The sequence below is a fragment of the Saimiri boliviensis genome, chromosome 7 (genome assembly GCF_048565385.1).
Source record: "Saimiri boliviensis isolate mSaiBol1 chromosome 7, mSaiBol1.pri, whole genome shotgun sequence".
NCBI classification, from domain to species: Eukaryota; Metazoa; Chordata; class Mammalia; order Primates; family Cebidae; genus Saimiri; species Saimiri boliviensis.
Genome location: NC_133455.1, coordinates 104,865,327 through 104,885,674, shown reverse-complemented (window position 1 = coordinate 104,885,674; position 20,348 = coordinate 104,865,327). Strand labels below are relative to the sequence as shown.

Below are 20,348 nucleotides of genomic sequence, written 5' to 3'. Positions count from 1 at the left end.
AATGAGAAATATCTGGCACTAAAACAAAAATGGAGCTATCTAGCGGATCGGTTGTCAAAAAGTACATTCAACTTACAGAGTTAAACTGATGTGTGTATGAAGCGTTTCAGAAACCCTTTCTTTGGAGAGTCTAGAAATAGATGTTTCCAGCCGTATACTGCCATATGAGAATTTGCAGTAAGACTGCGTTTTAAACATAGAAGAAACGTTTCTCTCAAATTGCTCTGTTGTGAGTTCGTTCACCTTAGGAAGCTGCATCTATGTTTAGATTCAGTGAGTTAGTCACACGTTTCTTCTAAAAGCTGCGTTTGAATATTCCAGAGTGCATGGGACTATAGGCTGTAATGAGAAATATCTGGCCCTAAAACCAAAACGGAGCTATCTAGCAGATTGATTGTCAAAAAGTACATTCAACTTACGGAGATAAACTGATGTGTGTATGAAGTGTTGCAGAACCCCTGTCTTTGGAGATTCTAGAAATAGATGTTTCCAGCCATATACTGCCATATGAGAATTAGCAGTAAGACTGCGTTTTAAACACAGAAGAAACGTTTCTCTCAAATTTCTCTGCTGTGAGTTCGCTCACTTTAGGAAGCTGCATCTATGTTTAGATTCAGTGAGTTAGTAACACGTTTCTTCTAAAAGCTGTGTGGGGAGGTGGGAAGAGATAGCATGGGGAGAAATGACAGATACAGGTGAGGGGACGGAAGGCAGCAAACCACACTGCCATGTGTGTATCTAAGCAACAATCTTGCATGTTCTCCACATGTACCCCAAAACCTAAAATGCAATAAAAAATAAAGTAAAATTTAAAAAAATGAAAGCTGCATTTGGATATTCCAGAGTGAATGGGACTATAGGCTGTAATGAGAAATATCTCGCTCTAAAAAACGGAGCTATCTAGCAAAATTGTGGTCAAAGTGTACATTCACCTTACCGAGTTAAACTGATGTGTATGAAGCATTTTAGAAACCTTTCTTTGGATAATCTAGAAATAGATGTTTCCAGCCGTATATTTCCATATGTGAATTAGCAGTAAGACTGCGTTTTAAACACAGAAGAATCGTTTCTCTCAAGTTGCTCTACTGAGAGATCGTTCACTTTAGAAAGGTGCATCTATGTTTAGATTCAGTGAGTTAGTAACACGTTTCTTCTAAAGGCTGCGTTTGGATATTCCAGAGTGAATGGGACGATAGGCTGTAATGCGAAATATCTGTCTGTAAAACAAAGACGGAGCTATCTAGCAGATTGGTTGTCAAAGTGTACATTCAACTTACAGAGTTAATCTGATGTGGGTATGAAGCGTTTCAGAAACCCTTTCTTTTGAGAATCTTGAAATAGATCTTTCCAGCCTTATACTGCCATATGAGAATTAGCAGTAAGCCTGCGTTTTAAACACAGAAGAAACGTTTCTCTCAAATTGCTCTTCTGTGTGTTCGTTCACCTTAGGAAGCTGCATCTATGTTTAGATTCAGTGAGTTAGTCACACGTTTCTTTAAAAGCTGCATTTGGATATTCCAGTGTGAATGGGATTATAGGCTGCAATGAGAAATACATGGCTCTAAAACAAAAACGGAGCTATCTTCCGGAATGGTTGTCAAAGTGTACATTCAACTTACTGAGTTAAACTGATGTGTGTATGAAGCATTTCAGAAACCCTTTCTTTGGAGAGTCTAGAAATAGATGTTTCCAGCCATATTCTGCCACATGAGAATGAGAAGTAAGAGTGCCTTTTAAACACAGAAGAAACCTTTCTCTCAAATTGCTCTGCTGTGAGGTCATTCACCTTAGGAAGATGCATCTATGTTTAGATTCATTGAGTTATAATAATCAGGCAGAAACACAACTGGGATACGTGCAACCAGAAGCCATGGTGTAGTGATGGCTGTAAACAGATCCGACCTCCCAGCCCTGCCCCCACGCAGTGGGAGGTGAGGAAGTGCAGTCTGGCTTTGGACATCTGCCCAGCAGATTCCCAGAGATCACATACATTACATTCTGGCTTTTAAGTGTGGTTTCACCCTTTGGGCACACTTTGGTTGTGAAGTCAGGAAGAGCAGCGTTTTGGGACCCATTCAGGTATCCTCCTCCTCGTCACTGACTCGTCAGTGCTGGTGTCCTGCTCATGCAGGAAGTTTTTGTGGATGGCCTCCAGCTCAGTCAGCTCCAGCCAGACTTTTTCGAAGTGGTAGGCACGTCGGTTCCAGATCTGGTGTAAGGGGGAAGGAGTTCAGGTACCCAAAGGAGATACTGATCAGTTTCCTGGCAGGGCCCAGGGCAGAGACAAGAGAATCCGTGGTGCCAGAGTGAGCGTTCACACACAGCCCTCACGGGCAGAGCCAGGCAGCGTGGGGTGGGGTGGAAAGAGTGCTGGCCATACTGGGGGTTTGATGTAGGGGACGAGGCCCACCTTCTGCAGAGAGGCAACAAGTCACAATGGCCCTGCCAGGGCAGGCTCAGAATAACAGCCTGGACTCCAGCTCTGCCACATGCTTGCTGTGTGACTGAGGTCACCCCTTTTTCTGGCCTCTGATTTCTCATCGGCACACTGGGGTAACAGTAGTGCCACTCCTAGGGGGTGGGATTACTAGAGTTCCTACACAAAAGCGCTGAGAAGAGGTCCCGGCCTTGCATGGTGACGGCCTGACGGCTGGTGCAGGTGTGTCTGCATCCTCGGGCAGACATGAGGCTTGGCACAGGGCACGAGGCTGGGGCGTCTCTGTCCCAGGACCGAGTGACTGGGCATGAACACAGGCCCCCCAGTCCTGGCGATGACTGTCAGACCCAGTCAGCAATGCGACAAGTGTCCAGATGCTGTCCACAGAGAAATGTGCAGCGCCTGGGTTTCACATTCTCCCCAGGTCAAGGCGCCAAGTTACAATAAAAATTTTAAGGTTGTTGGCCAGGTGTGGTGGCTCACGCCTGTAATCCCAGCACTTTGGGAGGCCAAGGCGGGTGGATCTTGAGGTCAAGAGAGCGAGACCATCCTTGCCAATATGGTGAAACCCCGTCTCTACTAAAAATACAAAAATTAGCTGGGCGTGGTGGTGCGTGATCTGTAGTCCCAGCTACTCGGGAAACTGAGACAGGAGAATCGCTTGAACCTGGGAGGTGGGAGTTGCGGTGAGCCAAGATTAAGCCATTGCACTCGAGTCTGGGAGACAGAGCGAGACTCCATCTTAAAAAAAAAATAATAAATTAACGTTGTGATCACTGGCTCCTAACCACTCGTCAGTGGCTTCATAAAAACCTAAAGCTAGGCCGGGCGCGGTGGCTCACTCCTGTAATCGCAGCAGTTTGGGAGGCGGAGGCGGGTGAATCACGAGGTCAAGAGATCGAGACCATCCTGGTCAACACGGTGAAACCCTGTCTCTACTAAAAATACAAAAAAATTAGCTGGACATGGTAGCGCGTGCCTGTAATCCCAGCTACTCGGGAGGCTGAGGCAGGAGAATTGCCTGAACCCAGGAGGTGGAGGTTGCGGTGAGCCGAGATCGCGCCATTGCACTCCAGCCTGGGTAACAAGAGCGAAACTCCGTCTCAAAAAAAAAAAAAAAAAAAAAAACTAAAGCTGTCCTGAGGCTTGGCTGTGGATTTGTAGCACTAATGGGTCAGCTACACTGGTGTATCGGAGTTACCAAAAAAAAGCCATTTCCTCCAATGCTGGGACGGACTTCTTCCCCTCTCTGGATTCTGCCAGGTCCCAGACGTTTTGCATCCAGCAACAGGGACTCATTCGCCTTGCTGCCAACCAAAGGTCCAACAGACTCACCCGCCCCAGGAGAAGCTGTGATGAAACAGAAATGTCCAAAGGACGTCCTCCCTGTCCCCATCAGAGCAGGCCATTTGCTCCGGCTGTCGGCTGCCTGGGCTCCTTTACACAAGCGCGGAGCCTTTTATGTTTTAAAACACCGCTACCTGGATGCGCTTAACTCCCATCCGGAGGCTTCTCCTGCAGGGAGGTTAAAGGTCAGAAAGACCGGTTTTATTTAAATTCCGAATTCCCCAGCGTGTGTTCTAGAACATGGGAGCACCAGAGAACAGGGACAGCCCAAGCATAGGGGTCCCTGTATGGGGAGTTCTCAGGTTCCGCCTCCTGCCTGGCTCTGCGGACTAGGCTGCCACCCACCAGACGGAAAACCCCAAACCTATGGAGCCCAGCCCTCCTGCTCAGCAGAACGCAACGCGAACCCAAAGTGTTATTCTCAGCTGACAGAGGCCCCTGGGCACAGGCTGGCTCCAGGGAAGCCAGACCCCGCCTCTGCCTCAGGCCTGGGAGATTGCACTGGGAGTTGAGAAGGTGCCCCATGGTCAGCTAAATTTGGGAGACGATGCTCAACACCTTAAAAGGCTCCCAGAAGTCCTGCTGCAGAGCCCAGTTCAATCCTGTGTAATCCCCATCTCCTGAATGCAGCTGATTACACAACTCCCTCCCTCCGGTTCCAAAGGCCAATGGCTGTGTTGCAGGACTGGCTTCCTTGCAAATACCAGCCTGCAGAGCTGATTAAAACACGGAGGCTGGCCGGGCGCGGTGGCTCAAGCCTGTAATCCCAGCACTTTGGGAGGCCGAGGCGGGTGGATCACGAGGTCAGGAGATCGAGACCATCCTGGTCAATATGGTGAAACCCCGTCTCTACTGAAAATACAAAAAATTAGCTGGGCATGGTGGCACATGCCTGTAATCCGAGCTACTCAGGAGGCTGAGGCAGGAGAATTGCCTGAACCCAGGAGGCGGAGGTTGTGGTGAGCCGAGATCGCGCCATTGCACTCCAGCCTGGGCAACAAGAGCGAAACTCCGTCTCAAAACAAACAAACAAACAAACAAACAAAAAAAAAAAACAACAACAACAAAAAAAACGAAAACACGGAGGCTCCAGCCCAGAGGTGGGTCAGGGGCCTCTACAGTCTTTTTTTTTTTTTTAAGACAGAGTCTTGCTCTGTCACTCAGGCTGGAGTGCAGTGTCAGGATCTCGGCTTACTGCGACCTCCACCTCCCAGGTTCAAGCGATTCTCCTGCCTCAGGCTCTCAAGTAGCTGGGACAACAGGCACGTGCCACCACACCTGGCTAATTCTTTGTATTTTTAGTAGAGATGGGGTTTCGCCACGTTAGCCAGGATGGTCTTGATCTCCTGACCTCGTGATCCGCCCACCTCGGCCATCCAAAGTGCTGGGGCCCCTGCAGTCTTGATAACATCGGGGAGCCTGCCACCGCGGCCGGGAACTCAAAGCAGCTGTTGGTCTGGCGACTCTGCTTTCTGAAAAGCAAGCTGCAGGGAAGACCGTACCACCAGCCGCTCACGAGAGGGCGTGGCAGGACAGGGCCAGCGGTGTGGGAGGGGCCAGGAAAGGGGCGGGGCTCGCCAGGGCCACACCCACTCACCGCCGTCCCTCCGGGCAGCGCCTGGAACCCTGCACAGAACTGCGGGCAGCCGCGCTCCCGACACAGCCCTAGCTCACTCGGTGTCACTCTCAGCAATCTTGACCCGATGTGAGATGAACAGAAACTCTCCAGGCTCACCCCAGGGCTCAGAATCACTTTCCCCAGTAAACATGATTGCGATAGCCTTTCTTATTTGCCAGAAATCAGGGCATTGCTGTTGGTGCTGTTAGTAAGCTTGGAACTATTAAACAAAGTCACTCACCAATAAAAAAAAATAGTGACAACCTCCAGGAAGCCTGGCATGGCCTCAGCCAGCCCCTTCAGCTCCCAGTGTCCATCTCAGCTGCCAGGGCCAGAGCAGCCAATGGCTGCGGTCCAGGGGATGTATGGATGAAGGTGGCCCAGAACAGGCAATGACCATGTGACCAGGGAGGGTTCCTGAACACTTGGCTGCCCAGGCCAGAAACCCAGGGGTCTTCCAAGTCAAATTCCTCTTGCCCTCTCTTCAATCTGCCCCTCTTCTCCATCTGTGGGAACATCTCTGTCCCTAGAGCCCTCTAACAGCCACCAGTCCTGCCCCAATCTGACCTGAATGTCTCTTGCTTAACCCTGCAGTGACTTTCCAGAACTCTCAGGATGCAGCCTCAAGTCCTGAGCGAAGCCTGTAAGTACCCTGACAGTACCCTGACAGCCCGGCTCTGCTACGGCCCAGCCACCTTGGTACCAGCCAGGCTCAGCTGCTGCCACGCTTCCCCAAACACAAGTGCCCAAACAGCTCCGTGCTGCTCCTGAAGGACCCCCGTCCCCAGACTGTCTCCTCACTGCCCTTGCCCAGCTTACTCAGCCTTTCTCTGGCCTGGGCACCCTCTATCACAGCACTGATCAAATGATGTACAACAGTGTCCCCAGCAAGGGCTTCCAGGACAGGCCCTTTTCTCCACCCATCATCCTCAGTGCCTGGCATGGGTCCTGCCATGCAGTGGGCACTCAGTAAATGCTTTCCAGACAAATGAAACGATTGCTACTGGTTGTGGGGATTTATGTTTGTAGGATAAAGGACAGAATCCTCATCTCAGTTCCTCCCTCGGAAGGCTATTTGGGGCTCACACCACTTGCTCTCTCTTTTCCCTGGAAAGCAACGCCCTCTCCCACACTATACACCCGGGATGGCTCTGAGTTTGAAGACAGCAAGGACAGGCTGCTCTCAAGGAGGCAGGGGCCAGACTTTCTGCTCTCCTTGACATCTGAGACCTCCCAGGACAGCATCAAGGATAGTGCGAGGGAAGTAACAGAGATATTTGAACATGGACATCGAAACCTGCAATTTCAAGATCTCCTCTTCTTTGTACTTAAAGTGCCAGGGAAAAATGAAAAATGACCTGTGGAATAAACAGGGAAATCTATCAGTGGAAAAACCTGTGGGTCCAGGCACAAGGCTGGACTCCGGGGCAGTGCTGGCCCCCAAGGGACTTGGGGACATGGCTTGCACAGTCCCCGTCCTGGGAACAGACACTTGGTCTGAGGGGCAATTTTCACTGGCTAGGCCAAGACTCCTTTATTGCAGGAAAATAAAACTGGTGGTTTTCAGCAACACATCAGCCCAAACCAAAAATTTCCTTATGGAGATCTCTGTGGAATCCTTTCATTCTCAGCTAGCATTTCTAGTAAAGCCTAAGGAACAAACATTAGTAATCATTTTTATTTTTATTGTTTTTATTTTTTAAGACAGGTTTTCACCATGTTGGCCAGGCTGGTCTTGAACTCCTAACCTCAGGTGATCCACCTGCATTGGCCTCCCAAAGTGCTGAGATTACAGGCTTGAGCACCACCACGCCCAGTCAGTTTTTTTTTTTTTTTTTTTTTTTTTTTTTTTTTTGAGACGGAGTTTCGCTCTTGTTACCCAGGCTAGAGTGCAACGGCGTGATCTCGGCTCACCGCAACCTCTGCCTCCTGGGTTCAGGCAATTCTCCTGACTCAGCCTCCTGAGTAGCTGGGATTACAGGCACACGCCACCACTCCCAGCTAATGTTTTGTATTTTTGGTAGAGGCAGGGTTTCACCAAGTTGATCAGGATGGTCTCGATCTCTTGACCTCGTGATCCACCCACCTCGGCCTCCCAAAGTGCTGGGATTACAGGCTTGAGCCACCGTGCCCAGCCTAATAATTTTTAAATAAAACAAAAACGAAGGTTTTCTGATTCTGAAACTCTTAGAAAGTCCCACCTACAGAGGCAGTTTCCATCTCAACTCGTGAACTTTTGAAAATGGGGAAGATTTTTTTTTAAAAAATTGATTTGTGGCCAGGTGCGGTGGCTCAAGCCTGTAATCCCAGCACTTTGGGAGGCCGAGGCGGGTGGATCACGAGGTCAAGAGATCGAGACCAACATGGTCAACATGGTGAAACCCCGTCTCTACTAAAAATACAAAAAATTAGCTGGGCATGGTGGCGCGTGCCTGTAATCCCAGCTACTCAGGAGGCTGAGGCAGGAGAATTGCCTGAACCCAGGAGGCGGAGGTTGTGGTGAGCCGAGATCACACCATTGCACTCCAGCCTGGGTAACGAGCAAAACTCTGTCTCAAAATAAATAAATAAATAAAAATTTATTTGTGTTTGGTGTACATTACAGGTTAGAAGGAACGGACTGCTGGTAGTCTTGTGAGTTCAAGCAGCTTTGGAACAAATTGCTTTCCCCAGATCTAAGGGCCTGTGCCAACCTGTACTTTCTCTTCGTTTGTTTTCTGGGTCTTGCTGTTGCCCAGACTAGACTTGAACTCCTGGCCTCAAATGATCTTCCCACCTCAGCCTCCCAGGTAGCTGAGACAAATTTGTGCATGCCACTGTGCCCCGCTAAGATTTAGAATAAATTGAGAAGAGTAACTAGAAGACTAGGGGGGGCCTCGCTCCATTATATACCCCTATTTATATGATTGGAGTTTAATATGCAAATGTAATTCCTGCTTCTCTGTCCCTTAGAACTTCTCTGTCCCTTGTCCTTCACAGAGGTTTACCCTTAGAAGTCTCTGGTGTGTCTCATCCCACCCTGGCATCTGCTTCTTGAGAGGCTGAGCTAACACACCAGTCCCCAAGCACGCCTGGGGCCAGTCTCTGAAATGTGGCCTGCTGTCTTCAAGAATCAGCCTCTGGCCGGGCGCTGTGGCTCACGCCTGTAATCCCAGCTCTTAGGGAGGCAGAGGCGGGAGGATAGTTTGAGCCCAGGAGTTCGAGACCTGCCTGCGCAATATAGCAAGACCCCGTTCTCCACAAAAAAGAAAAAAAAACAAAAACAAGAATCAGTCTCTGAAGTCACATACACAAGCGCATTGCCCCCCACACTGCCAACAAGCCCCAAACTCACAGGTTTAATTAGGATCACATTTCAGTGGCAATTCTAAAATTGGTGACTGCAGCATCCCAATTTTCAGAACTTACCTGGGATCCTGTAAGAGTCTTTGTGTAATAGTCAGAGGCGTGCAATCTTCCACTGTGGTAACGAGACACTGGAAAGCATCTTCTTGTTTCAGGTACAGGAGGGAACCTACGAGCAAAGGGACATGAGTGCCCAGGCACAGACAATTGCTACCACAGTCTCCACAGAGACCATCTGCATTAAGCCACTTTCTCTCTCATGGCCATAACCATTTCTGGTTCAACAATAAAGAATAATAAGGGCCTAGAATAATGGCTCATGCCTGTTATCCCAGCACTTTGGGAGGCCAAGGCAGGAAGATCACTTGAGGCCAGGAGTTCAAGACCAGCCTGGGCAACACAGCAAGACCCCATCTCTAAAAAGCAAAAATCAGCCAGGAGTGGTGATGCATGCCTGTCGTCCCAGCTACTCTGGAGACTGAGGCAGAAGGATCACTCAAGCCCAGGAGGAGGAGGCTACAGTGAGTATCAATCACACCACTGCACTCCAGCCTGGCAACAGAATGAGACCCTGTCTCATTAAAAATACCAAAAAAAAAAAAAAAAAAAAAATGAGGCATTTCCTAAAATTTGAAAAGGAAAGCTACTTTCCTCCACTTTCATTTGATTTTTGATCAAAGATGAAATTGTTTCCCAATGATCAACCGACCTCATTTTAAAAAAAAGTTTTCATTTTAAGACTTTTGCAAATGCAGCTGATTGAGTTTCTCAAGATGTTCCAAAGAATCCTTTTATGCACAAAAAATCCAGATGTGAATGTAAGTTACAAAAAATACAGATGAGGCCAGGTGCAGTGGCTCATGCCTGTAATCCCAGCACTTTGGGAGGCCGAGGCAGGTGGAACACGAGGTCAAGAGATCGAGACCAACCTGGTCAACATGTCGAAACCCCATCTCTACTAAAAATACAAAAAATTAGCTGGGCATGGTGGCGCGTGCCTGTAATCCCAGCTACCCAGGAGGCTGAGGCAGGAGAATTGCCTGAACCCAGGAGGCGGAGGTTGCGGGTGAGCCGAGATCGCGCCATTGCACTCCAGGCTGGGTAACAAGAGTGAAACTCCATCTCAAAAAAAAAAAAAAGGCTGGGCGTGGTGGCTCAAGCCTGTAATCCCAGCACTTTGGGAGGCTGAGGCGGGTGGATCACGAGGTCAAGAGATCGAGATCATCCTGGTCAACATGGTGAAACCCCGTCTCTACTAAAAACACAAAAAATTAGCTGGGCATGGTGGCGCGTGCCTGTAATCTCAGCTACTCAGGAGGCTGAGGCAGGAGAATTGCCTGAACCCAGGAGGCGGAGGTTGCGGAGAGCCAAGATCACGCCCTTGCACTCCAGCCTGGGTAACAAGAGCGAAACTCCGTCTCAAAAAAAAAAAAAAAAAAAAAAAAAAAAAAAAATACAGATGGCTTAAAACAGCTTTCCCAATGCCAGCCTGCTTCCAGGCTGAAGGAATGAACTGGGCTGCAGATGAGGGCACTCCGGAGGAGCTGTCTAACACTGCTGTGTCCGCTGCAGGCACAGCAGGGGATGGGGACCACGTGTCTCAGTTGCAATGTTGTTCATAATGGAAATGAGTCAGCCATTTACATGCTGTCACTCATCAAGAGGATACTTATCAATAGCCCTGCTATGGCTCCAAGTGGGCATCTGGAGCAGGAGGATGGAAAGACAGAAGTGAGAGGAAGGCCTCCCTCTACTCAGCTGAAACCCAAAATCTCTGCCCATGCCGGGAAGCTTAGGAGTAAAACTCATGGGAAAACCTCTGAGGTCATTTCTCAGAATTGTTTTTCTTAGACAAAACCATAATGAACTCATTTCAAATTCAATGGGAAAACAGTCCCAGGAGAGGTGGGAAGGGGATGTCTTAAGTAGGCAGGGATGGGATGGAAAGGAGAAAAGTGACCACTGGCAGAGAGAGAGGAGACGAAAACAGCACACACAGGCACAGACACCAAATCCACAGCACTCAATGGCACCAGAAGGTGTAGAGCAGGCGTCCCCAAACTACGGCCCGCGGGCCACATGCGGCCCCCTGAGGCCATTTATTCGGCCCCCTGCCGCACTTCAGGAAAGGGCACGTCTTTCTTTGGTGGTCAGTGAGAGGAGCACAGTATGTGGCGGCCCTCCAACGGTCTGAGGGACAGTGAACTGGCCCCCTGTGTAAAAAGTTTGGCGACGCCTGGTATAGAGAGTCTGAAAGAGACAGAGCCTTTGAGGACATCACTTAAATTCACCAATATTCCAGATGATAGGCCTGAATCACAATCATCCAGACAAAGGTGACAGTTGTCTTGCTGAAGTTCTGGGTGCTTCTGAGCACCAGGACCCTGAGTTTTAGGAGTTTCCAGCCTCCAGGAATTTTTAGATTGAGGATACAGTGTGAATGGTGGATTTAAGCAAAACAACACTGCTTTATTGGGTAGGATCCTATTTACAGGTTTTTAAAAAATGGAAACTAGGAGCGGTACCTTCTCAGGGCACACAGAGAGGCTGCCCTATCCTCACCACCACAGAGACAACAACTTCCTGGAAACCATTAGGTTTCAGGTCTTAACCAAATAACACTCCAGCTTAAAACTCTCTTCCTGTAATACTCTCATTTCAGGCACAAATAGAAAACCTTTACTTGGAAGTCAATACCTGGCATGGAACAGGAGCAAAAAGGCCTGTGGGCAGCCAGAACAAATGTCAGCACGGAGAGGCCGGGTGCTGTGGCTCACACCTGTAATCCCAGCACTTTGGGAGGCCAAGGCGGGAGGATCACAAGGTCAGGAGATTGAGACCATCCTGGCTGACATGGTGAAACCCTGTCTCTACTAAAAATACAAAAAAACATTAGCTGGGTGTGGTGGCATGCACCTGTAGTCCCAGCTACTTGGGAGGCTGAAGCAGGAGAATTGCTTGAACCCAGGAGGCGGAGGTTGCAGTGAGCCGAGATCACGCCACTGCACTCCAGCCTGGCGCCTGGCGATAGAGCGAGACTCTGTCTAAAAAAAAAAAGAAAGAAAAGAAATGTCAGCACCGAGAACGCCAGCTCATGCATGGTTTATACAATTCCTAAAGTACACACGCAGAGCTTTTTCATTCTTACTTTACCCTTTTTTTTTTTTTTTTTTTTTTTTTTTTGAGACAGGGTCTCACTCTGTTACCCAGGCTGGAGTTTGGTGGTGCAATCATGGCTCACTGCAGCCTCAACCTCCTGGGTTCAAGTGATCCTCCTGCCTCAACCTCCTGTGTAGCTGAGATTACAGCTATAAGCTACCACATCCAGCTAATTTTTTTTTTTTTTTTTTTTTTTTTTTTTTTTTTTTTTTTTTGAGATAGAGTCTCACTCTGTTGTTCAGGTTGGAGCGAAGTGGTGTGATCTCAGTTCCCTGCAACATTTGCCTCCTGGGTTCAAGCAATTCTCCTACCTGAACCTCTTGAACAGCTGGGATTACAGATGTGTGCCACCACATCTGGCTAATTTTTATCTTTTATTTTTATTTTTATTTTTTGAGATGGAGTTTCACTCATGTTACCCAGGCTGGAGTGCAATGGGGCGATCTCGGCTCACTGCAACCTCTGCCTCCTGGGTTCAGGCAATTCTCATGCCTCAGCCTCCTGAGTAGCTGGGACTACAGGCACGCGCCACCATGCCCAGCTATTTTTTTTTTTTTGTATTTTTAGTAGAGATGAGGTTTCACCATGTTGACCAGGATGGTCTCGATCTCTTGAGCTCGTGATCCACCCGCCTCGGCCTCCCAGAGTGCTGGGATTACAGGCGTGAGCCACCGCACCTGGCTAATTTATATATTTCTAATGGAGATGGGGTTTCACCATATTGGTCAGGCTGGTCTCGAACTCCTGACCTCAGGTGATCCGCCTGTCTTGGCCTCCCAAAGTGCTGCTGGGATTACTAGGTGTGAGCCACTGGGCCTGGCAAATTTTTTCTATTTTTTGTAGGGATGGGGTTTAACCATGTTGCCCAGGCTAGTTTCAAACGCCTGGACTCAAGCAATCCTCCTGCCTTGGCCTCCCAAAATGTTGGGATTATAGGTGTGAGCCACCACACTCAACTTTTCTCCATACTTCTTATTTTATTTTACTGCATTTTAGGTTTTGGGGTACATGTGAAGAACATGCAAGATTGTCGCATAGGTACACACATGGCAGTGTGATTTGCTGCCTTCCTCTCCTTCACCTATATCTGACATTTCTCCCCATGCTATCTCTCCCGAACTCGCCACCCCACACTATCCCTACCCTATTTCCCCCCAACAGACCCCAGTGTGTGATGCTCCCCTCCCTGTGTCCATGTGTTCTCATTGTTCAACACCTGCCTATGAGTGAGAACATGCGGTGTTTGATTTTCTGCTCTTGTGTCAGTTTGCTGAGAATGGTTTCCAGGTTCATCCATGTCCCTACAAAGGACACGAACACATTGTTTTTGAAGGCTGCATAGTATTCCATGGTGTATATGTGCCACATTTTCCCTGTCCAGTCTATCATCGGTGGGCATTTGGGTTGGTTCCAGGTCTTTGCTATTGTAAACAGTGCTGCAGTGAACATTCGTGTGCGTGTTTTATCCATATTTCTGACAAGCTTGGTTACCTACTTTCATTACTCAGAGAGGAAGATAAATGAACTGTAAGGACAGCGGTGAGCAGAAAGCGTGCCAGCCAGGTAAGAAGCAGTCAGAGCAAAATGCAGTGACAGAAAGAGCTTCATGGGGAGCAGACCTGAGTCCTCCCGAGTCCTCATCCCATCCCTGCACAGCTCAGGAGGATGAGCCTGGATCACCAAGAAAACGTGAGAAGCTTTTCAGCATCCTCTGCCTATGAAAGTAGGAAGGTGTGCAAGACCTGTTCAAGATTCTAGTTAAAAAGAACACAAGTTTAAGTCCATCAAGGGATAAGTTTCAATCGATTGAATAATTGTTTGGAGCAACTTCTTGATTCACAAAAAGATCCTGTATACTATATAAACTAGGGATGACCACCAATTTCCACTCCATGCATTATACACTAATAAAATCCAACTTCTGATCAAAACCTGAGTGTGATGAGGGCAAACAGGAAAAATGAGATTCCAAGTGTTTCAAATGAATTTAATTTAACTCGTTTTCCTTTTTTTTTTTTTTTTTTTTGAGACGGAGTTTCGCTCTTGTTACCCAGGCTGGAGTGCAATGTCGCGATCTCGGCTCACTGCAACCTCCACCTCCTGGGTTCAGGCAATTCTCCTGCCTCAGCCTCCTGAGTAGCTGGGATTACAGGCACGCGCCACCACACCCAGCTAACTTTTTGTATTTTTAGTAGAGACGAGGTTTCACCATGTTGACCAGGATGGTCTCCATCTCTTCACCTCGTGATCCACCCGCCTCAGCCTCCCAAAGTGCTGGGATTACAGGCTTGAGCCACGGCACCCGGCCAACTCTTGTTTTCTTAAATCTTTCTGAAAGCATATTGCTTCTCTGTTCTTCTGGAAATGGGGATATTGTGTCGTGAACACTGGCTTGCTGCAACAACTTTTTCTCTTAGAATATTGATTTTTCTTGGCCAACCGGGAAGGGAGGGAGGTGCCAGGCAGCACCGGGGCCTACAAGTTGCCTAATGGCAAATGGGAACATTTTACACCACATACTCACCTGTTTAGGTCTTGGCAGTACCTGATATCTGGATTCCACCAGGAGAAGGCAAGGAGGACGCTGCGTAACTTCCGTATGCCTTCTGAGGTGGGGCAGAGTAATGTTTGTTATTGGGCAGAGTTCGCAGCAAATCCAGCTCAGTCTGCTTGGAGGCCGGGTTCTGTTTTTCCAGCACCTTCTCCAGCAATGTCTGGAAGTGTCCAGGCCCAGTGTTGGCCTTGAACGTCCTGGTGTGATGGTCCATGCACACCTTGGAATGCTGCTCATGGGGAATGCCTGCACGGGTCAGGTTTTTTTTTTTTTTTTTTAAATTCTAGAGAGCACATCACCTCCCTGTTCACTGTACTTGCAAAATAGTTTTCCCACTTGACCCCAGCAGAGACCAGATTTTCTGCGAGGAAGAGTCTTCAGGTCCAACGCACGGACCTTGGCGACCAACGTCTCTTCCTCATCATCCTCAGGTACAGTTTTGATCCCATAAATATTGCATCCACTGTTGGTAAAACAAAAGAAAAAATTAAAATGACAAAGTTTTAGCAACAGAGACCGATGCAATAGAAATAGCCTAGAAATCAATCCATGCACACATGGTACTTTGAACTATTAGAAGCACCTCAGATCAATGAAGAAATAATTGACTTCTCAGTATATAAAGCTGGAACGACTGTCTATTGACAGTGCCTGAAAGGTACTGCTAGGCATGAAGCAAAAGCTCAGTAACAGCCTGGACAGCAGCAAACCTCTGTCCTCCAAGGACAAGCTCCATCCGGAGTCAAACACCTTTGGAGACACACTATTGGCAAGAAGAAGGGGGCCAGATGAGGGGCGCCTTGAGGCTAGGTGGGACCAGTAGCTACAATGTCTGGGGTCTGCTGGGGTCAAACTGTAGCAGGAGCAACCTCAAGAAACAGAGCTCCGGAACACTGAATGGGGAAGGAAGAGGCCTTTATTACAGCCGGAAGCTGAGGAATAATTTGTCCAAATTCCACTCATCCCACAAAGGAAGGTTCTGCCTTTATATAGGCTTATACTTTAGATATTACACATGGATGAATCTTAGGTTTATAGCCGTAGAAATCATATATGAGGGCTGGGCGCGGTGGCTCATGCCTATAATCCCAGAACTTTCGGAGGCCGAGGCGGGTGGATCATGAGGTTAAGAGATCGAGGGCCGGGCGCGGTGGCTCACGCCTGTAATCCCAGCACTTTGGGAGGCCGAGGCGGGTGGATCACGAGGTCAAGAGATCGAGACCATCCTGGTCAACATGGTGAAACCCCGTCTCTACTAAAAATACAAAAAATTAGCTGGGCATGATAGCGCGTGCCTGTAATCCCAGCTACTCAGGAGGCTGAGGCAGGAGAATTGCCTGAACCCAGGAGGCGGAGGTTGCGGTGAGCCGAGATCGCGCCATTGCACTCCAGCCTAGGTAACAAGAGCGAAACTCCATCTCAAAAAAAAAAAAAGGGAGAGAGAAAAAGAAAAGAAAAAGAAAAAACACAAAAATTAGCTGGGCATGGTGGCGCTTGACTGTAGTCTCAGCTACCCAGGAGGCTGAGGCAGGAGAATTGCTTGAACCCAGGAGGTGGAGGTTGCGGTGAGCCAAGATCGCGCCATTGCACTCCAGCCTGGGTAACAAGAGTGAAACTCCGTGTCAAAAAAATAAATAAATAAAATAAAATAAAGAAAAAGAAAAAAAGAAATCACATATGAAAAGGGTTTCGGTTTACAGCTTCGGGAATCACATATGAAAGGTGACATGTTTATAGTTTCAGGGTTAGGGGTTAGGCTTAGGGATCCTTGCCTGCCACTTACAGGAAGAAAATTCAGGCGGTGCCAGCTTGCCTGCTCTTTCTTCTATTGAGATGGACTCTGGATGACAGAGGTGAGAGGTAATCCCAGATGCCTGGGTTTCCTTCCTCAAAACAGGCTATACTTGATACCTCATGTCCTTGGGGCCACTTGTCCACCTGAAACCTCTCCAACATAGTTTTACAAACTAGTGGCAGCAAGAATGCCATGATCGTCCCTGTGGCTTCCCCTCTGGACCAGCAGGCTTCTCTACACGGAAGAATAGAAATGCAGGCTGCCCCCCAACTCCACAAGTGCTGCGTGTTCCTCCCACAGCATCAGCTGGTCACCACCCCAGGCATGACTCAGAGAGTCACTTCTGTTCGGGAAACAGCCTCCCACCTTGAGGGCTAGCCCAGAGGGGACACGGGGTGACGTGCTTGAGCCTGTAAGTTTGAGGCCAGCCTGGGCAACATGGCAAAACTCCATCTCTACAAAAAATGCAATAAATTTGCTGGCATGGGGGCACCTTTGGTTCCAGCTACTTGGGAGGCTGAGATAGGAAGTGAAGGCTGTAATGAGCTGAGATCACACCACTGCAGTACAGCCTGGGCAACAGAGTGAGACCCTGTGTTTAAAAAAAAAAAAAGAGTAATTGTTTCGGGGTTTTCTGAATGAAAGCTCTCTTTCCATGGAAAACAAGGGGGGATGGAGATAGTATATATTACTGATTCAAAATCATAACCAGATGCTTAGAGTAAATAATTGCGTCTATTGTTTCAAAAACCAACCTCAGAATTATTGAAATTTTATTGGATTTTTTTTAAAACTGTGCTTGTGGCATGAAACGTTTTTCCTAGCTGAAGCAGCAATAAACCTGTAATCAGAAACCTAAGCACAGGGTAACTGGAGTCTGTATTTCATATGAATTTCAGGGAAGTTAAAAAAGATTAGTCTGAAACAGTATGACTATGGATGATGATGTATCCGTCTAATGATTTCTGCCAGTTACCAACTAGAACCCCTATGGAAAGGCCTGATAACTTCTTCAGCTTGTAGGAAACAGCTGTCTGACAACCTTCCCCTGATGTTAAGGTTCAGTTACGTGAAGGGTTTTTCCCCAATCCTGAGTAGATACTGCGGGAGGAGTACAGAGGCATATGTCCTTCCAAAAGCAAAGGAAAAGCATGGGTCCAATGCAAAGGATTCCGTATTTTAGCCCCAGAGAACACTGAGCAACAAGCTCATTCCTTCTCCAGCGTCAGTGTGGACTCTGGAATTAGAATTTGCTTTTTACAAGTTTTCACTTAAGTAGTTGACTGCCTTTCTGCTGAGCTTTTCTATGGAAGAGGGCTGTAGGTAGCCACAGTGCACAGCTGGAACAGCTTGATCCTAAAGCCCTGCTTCCACAAGAAATTGCAGTGGCTCATGGCCACGTGGTTCAACCAGCCAGCCCAGATCTGCAGATGTAAGGAACAGCACACTGCATTACACTACACCCTGCATGTGGACTCATCTGGCCCATGGTAAGGTGCCCCACAGTGAGGTATCACATCAAGTACAACCTGCAGGAGCCTCAGCTTAGAGGAGGTAAGAGTGACCAGCACCCACAAGAGGGTAGAATAAGTCCACCGCGTCCCTGCAGGCTAATGTTCATCACCTGAGGGAGTATGACTCCAACCTCATTCTCTTCCCCAGGAAGCCTTCAGCCCCCAAGGAGAGACAGTTCTGCTAAAAAAAACTCAAATCAGGCCGGGCACGGTGGCTCAAGCCTGTAATCCCAGCACTTTGGGAGGCCGAGGTGGATGGATCACGAGGTCAAGAGATCGAGACCATCCTGGTCAATATGGTGAAACCCTGTCTCTACTAAAAATACAAAAAATTAGCTGGGCATGGTGGCACATGCCTGTAATCCCAGCTACTCAGGAGGCCGAGGCAGGAGAATTGCCTGAACCCAGGAGGCGGAGGTTGCGGTGAGCCGAGATCGCGCCATTGCACTCCAGCCTGGGTAACAAGAGTGAAACTGCGTCTCAAAAAAAAAAAAAAAGAACTCAAGTCCAAGAAGTAGAAACGTGATTATCTGTTACAAGCTATTTTATTTTATTTATTTATTTATTTATTTATTTATTTTTTGAGATGGAGTTTTGCTCTTGTTGCCCAGGCTGGAGTGCAATGGCGCCATCTCGGCTCACCGCAACCTCCGCCTCCTGGGTTCAGGCAATTCTCCTGCCTCAGCCTCCTGAGTAGCTGGGATTACAGGCACGCGCCACCATGCCCAGCTAATTTTTTTTGTATTTTTAGTAGAGACGGGGTTTCACCATGTTGACCATGTTGGTCTCGATCTCTTGACCTCGTGATCCACCCGCCTCGACCTCCCAAAGTGCTGGGATTACAGGCTTGAGCCACCGCGCCCAGCTTACAAGCTATTTTTTATATCGTTGTAAAGAACAACATATTTATAGTTCCCAGGGTGCCATAAATAGAACACACAAAACCAGCCACAAACCTAATTCAGAGGGAACTGCAGATGAGTGAGGTGGGCAGAGTATTCTAAAAGATGTTATTGTAACATTGGGGTTCAGGGTGCCCTCAGCTCCCCTGAGAGGACGTTTCTCCAGGTTCTTGGTCTCCTGCCCTCTCAAGAATGAGAGAGGGGACCACGGAGCAGTGTGCAGTAATTGCCAGACTCAAAAGTGTTTGTAGAAAGTGATTTATTTAGAGAGAGAACCTGGAGAAGGAGAGAGAAAGAAGCAGCTCACTGTCACACTGAGTGAGAGAATCCAGAAAGAAGGAATCCAGGAGAGGAAAGCAGCTTCCATGAGAGAGTTAGGGAACAGAGAGAGACGGAGTTTAGGAGGGAAAGACAGGCTTCCCCGAGAGAGTGTGGAAGGGCACTCCAGAGGGAATATCCAGGAGAGAGAAAGACGGCTTCCACAGACAGTGTTCGTGGAAGGGGACCCAAACATGGAGTCCTAAGGGTGTGGAAGAAGGGGACTTTTAGCCTGGGAGGAACCCCCACCTTCTCTAAGATCCAGGCAAATGAAAGGAGTTCCTTAGAACTTCCGCTGGGGTTACTGACTCTTAGTTTCTTCCCGTGCTCATGAAATTCAAACATAAACCATTAAATCTCCCAGATGGAGATGGGGAAGGGGCATGGTGCTGGGAAATTCTTGTCCTTAAAACTACGCCCCCTTGTAGACCCTGGAAAGAGAACACCTTCCCTCATTCTGTGCACCCTTTCTTATGAACATCCAAGTACATAAGAGTTACCAACACCATGACTGGGCGCAGTGGCTCACGTCTATAATCCCAGCACTTTAGGAGGCCAAGACAGGAGGCTCACTTGAGACCAGGAGTTCAAGACCAGCCTGGGCAACATAGTTAACACCCTATCTCTATTTTAAAAAAAAAAAACAAAAAATAAAAAACTTAGCAAAACCTAAGGAACAGGCAATTCTCACACTGTGTGTATGGCAGACAAGGTAAGAGACAGACAAGCTGGGCAGGAAGCTAGGGTCAGGACCACTGCACTTTACAGGTGGCCAGCAAGAAAAGATACGGGCTAGGTAGGCTCATACACTGCAATTTTGTTAACATGAGAAATCAGGCATCACATTAACTTCCCCTCCTCTCTTCAGAGTCCTACCTTCAAAAACACTGTTATATGAAAAAGTCGCCTTTCCTTTTCCTTGCCTTTCTTTTGCCTGGCCCATCTCTAGGTCAGAACTTCTTCCGTCACTCACCCTAGCCTCCACCACGCCCTCACCTGTCTGACAACGCTCTGGATCCGCGTGTCCATGGTAAAGGTGATGTAAGCATGAATGGTGAGCATCTCTCTTGGCGAATCTTCATGCTATGATGAGTCTACATTGCCACCTAGCAGGCTTCGCATCACGTCCAGGGAAGCTGGGTAGTAATCTTCTACATCAACATCCGCTGTGGAATAGATGGCATAGGTGGGGCCTTACCCTGCTAAGATAAGACTAGAGTCCAGGCACAGTGGCTTATGCCTGTAATCCCAGCATTCTGGGAGGCCGGGGTGGGCGGATCACGAGGTCAGGAGTTCAAGACCAGACAGGCCAGTATGGTGAAACCCCATCTCTACTAAAAAATACAAAAATTAGGCCGG

General features: G+C 48.2%; 2 pseudogenes; both read right to left on the bottom strand.

Moving 5' to 3' along the window:
- Positions 1-2,075: 2,075 nt before the first annotated feature.
- Positions 2,076-3,872, bottom strand: LOC141579904 (TBC1 domain family member 2B-like; annotated as a pseudogene).
- A 1,582-nt stretch (positions 3,873-5,454) lies between these two features.
- Positions 5,455-20,051, bottom strand: LOC141579917 (TBC1 domain family member 2B-like; annotated as a pseudogene).
- Between the last annotated feature and the right edge of the window lie 297 nt (positions 20,052-20,348).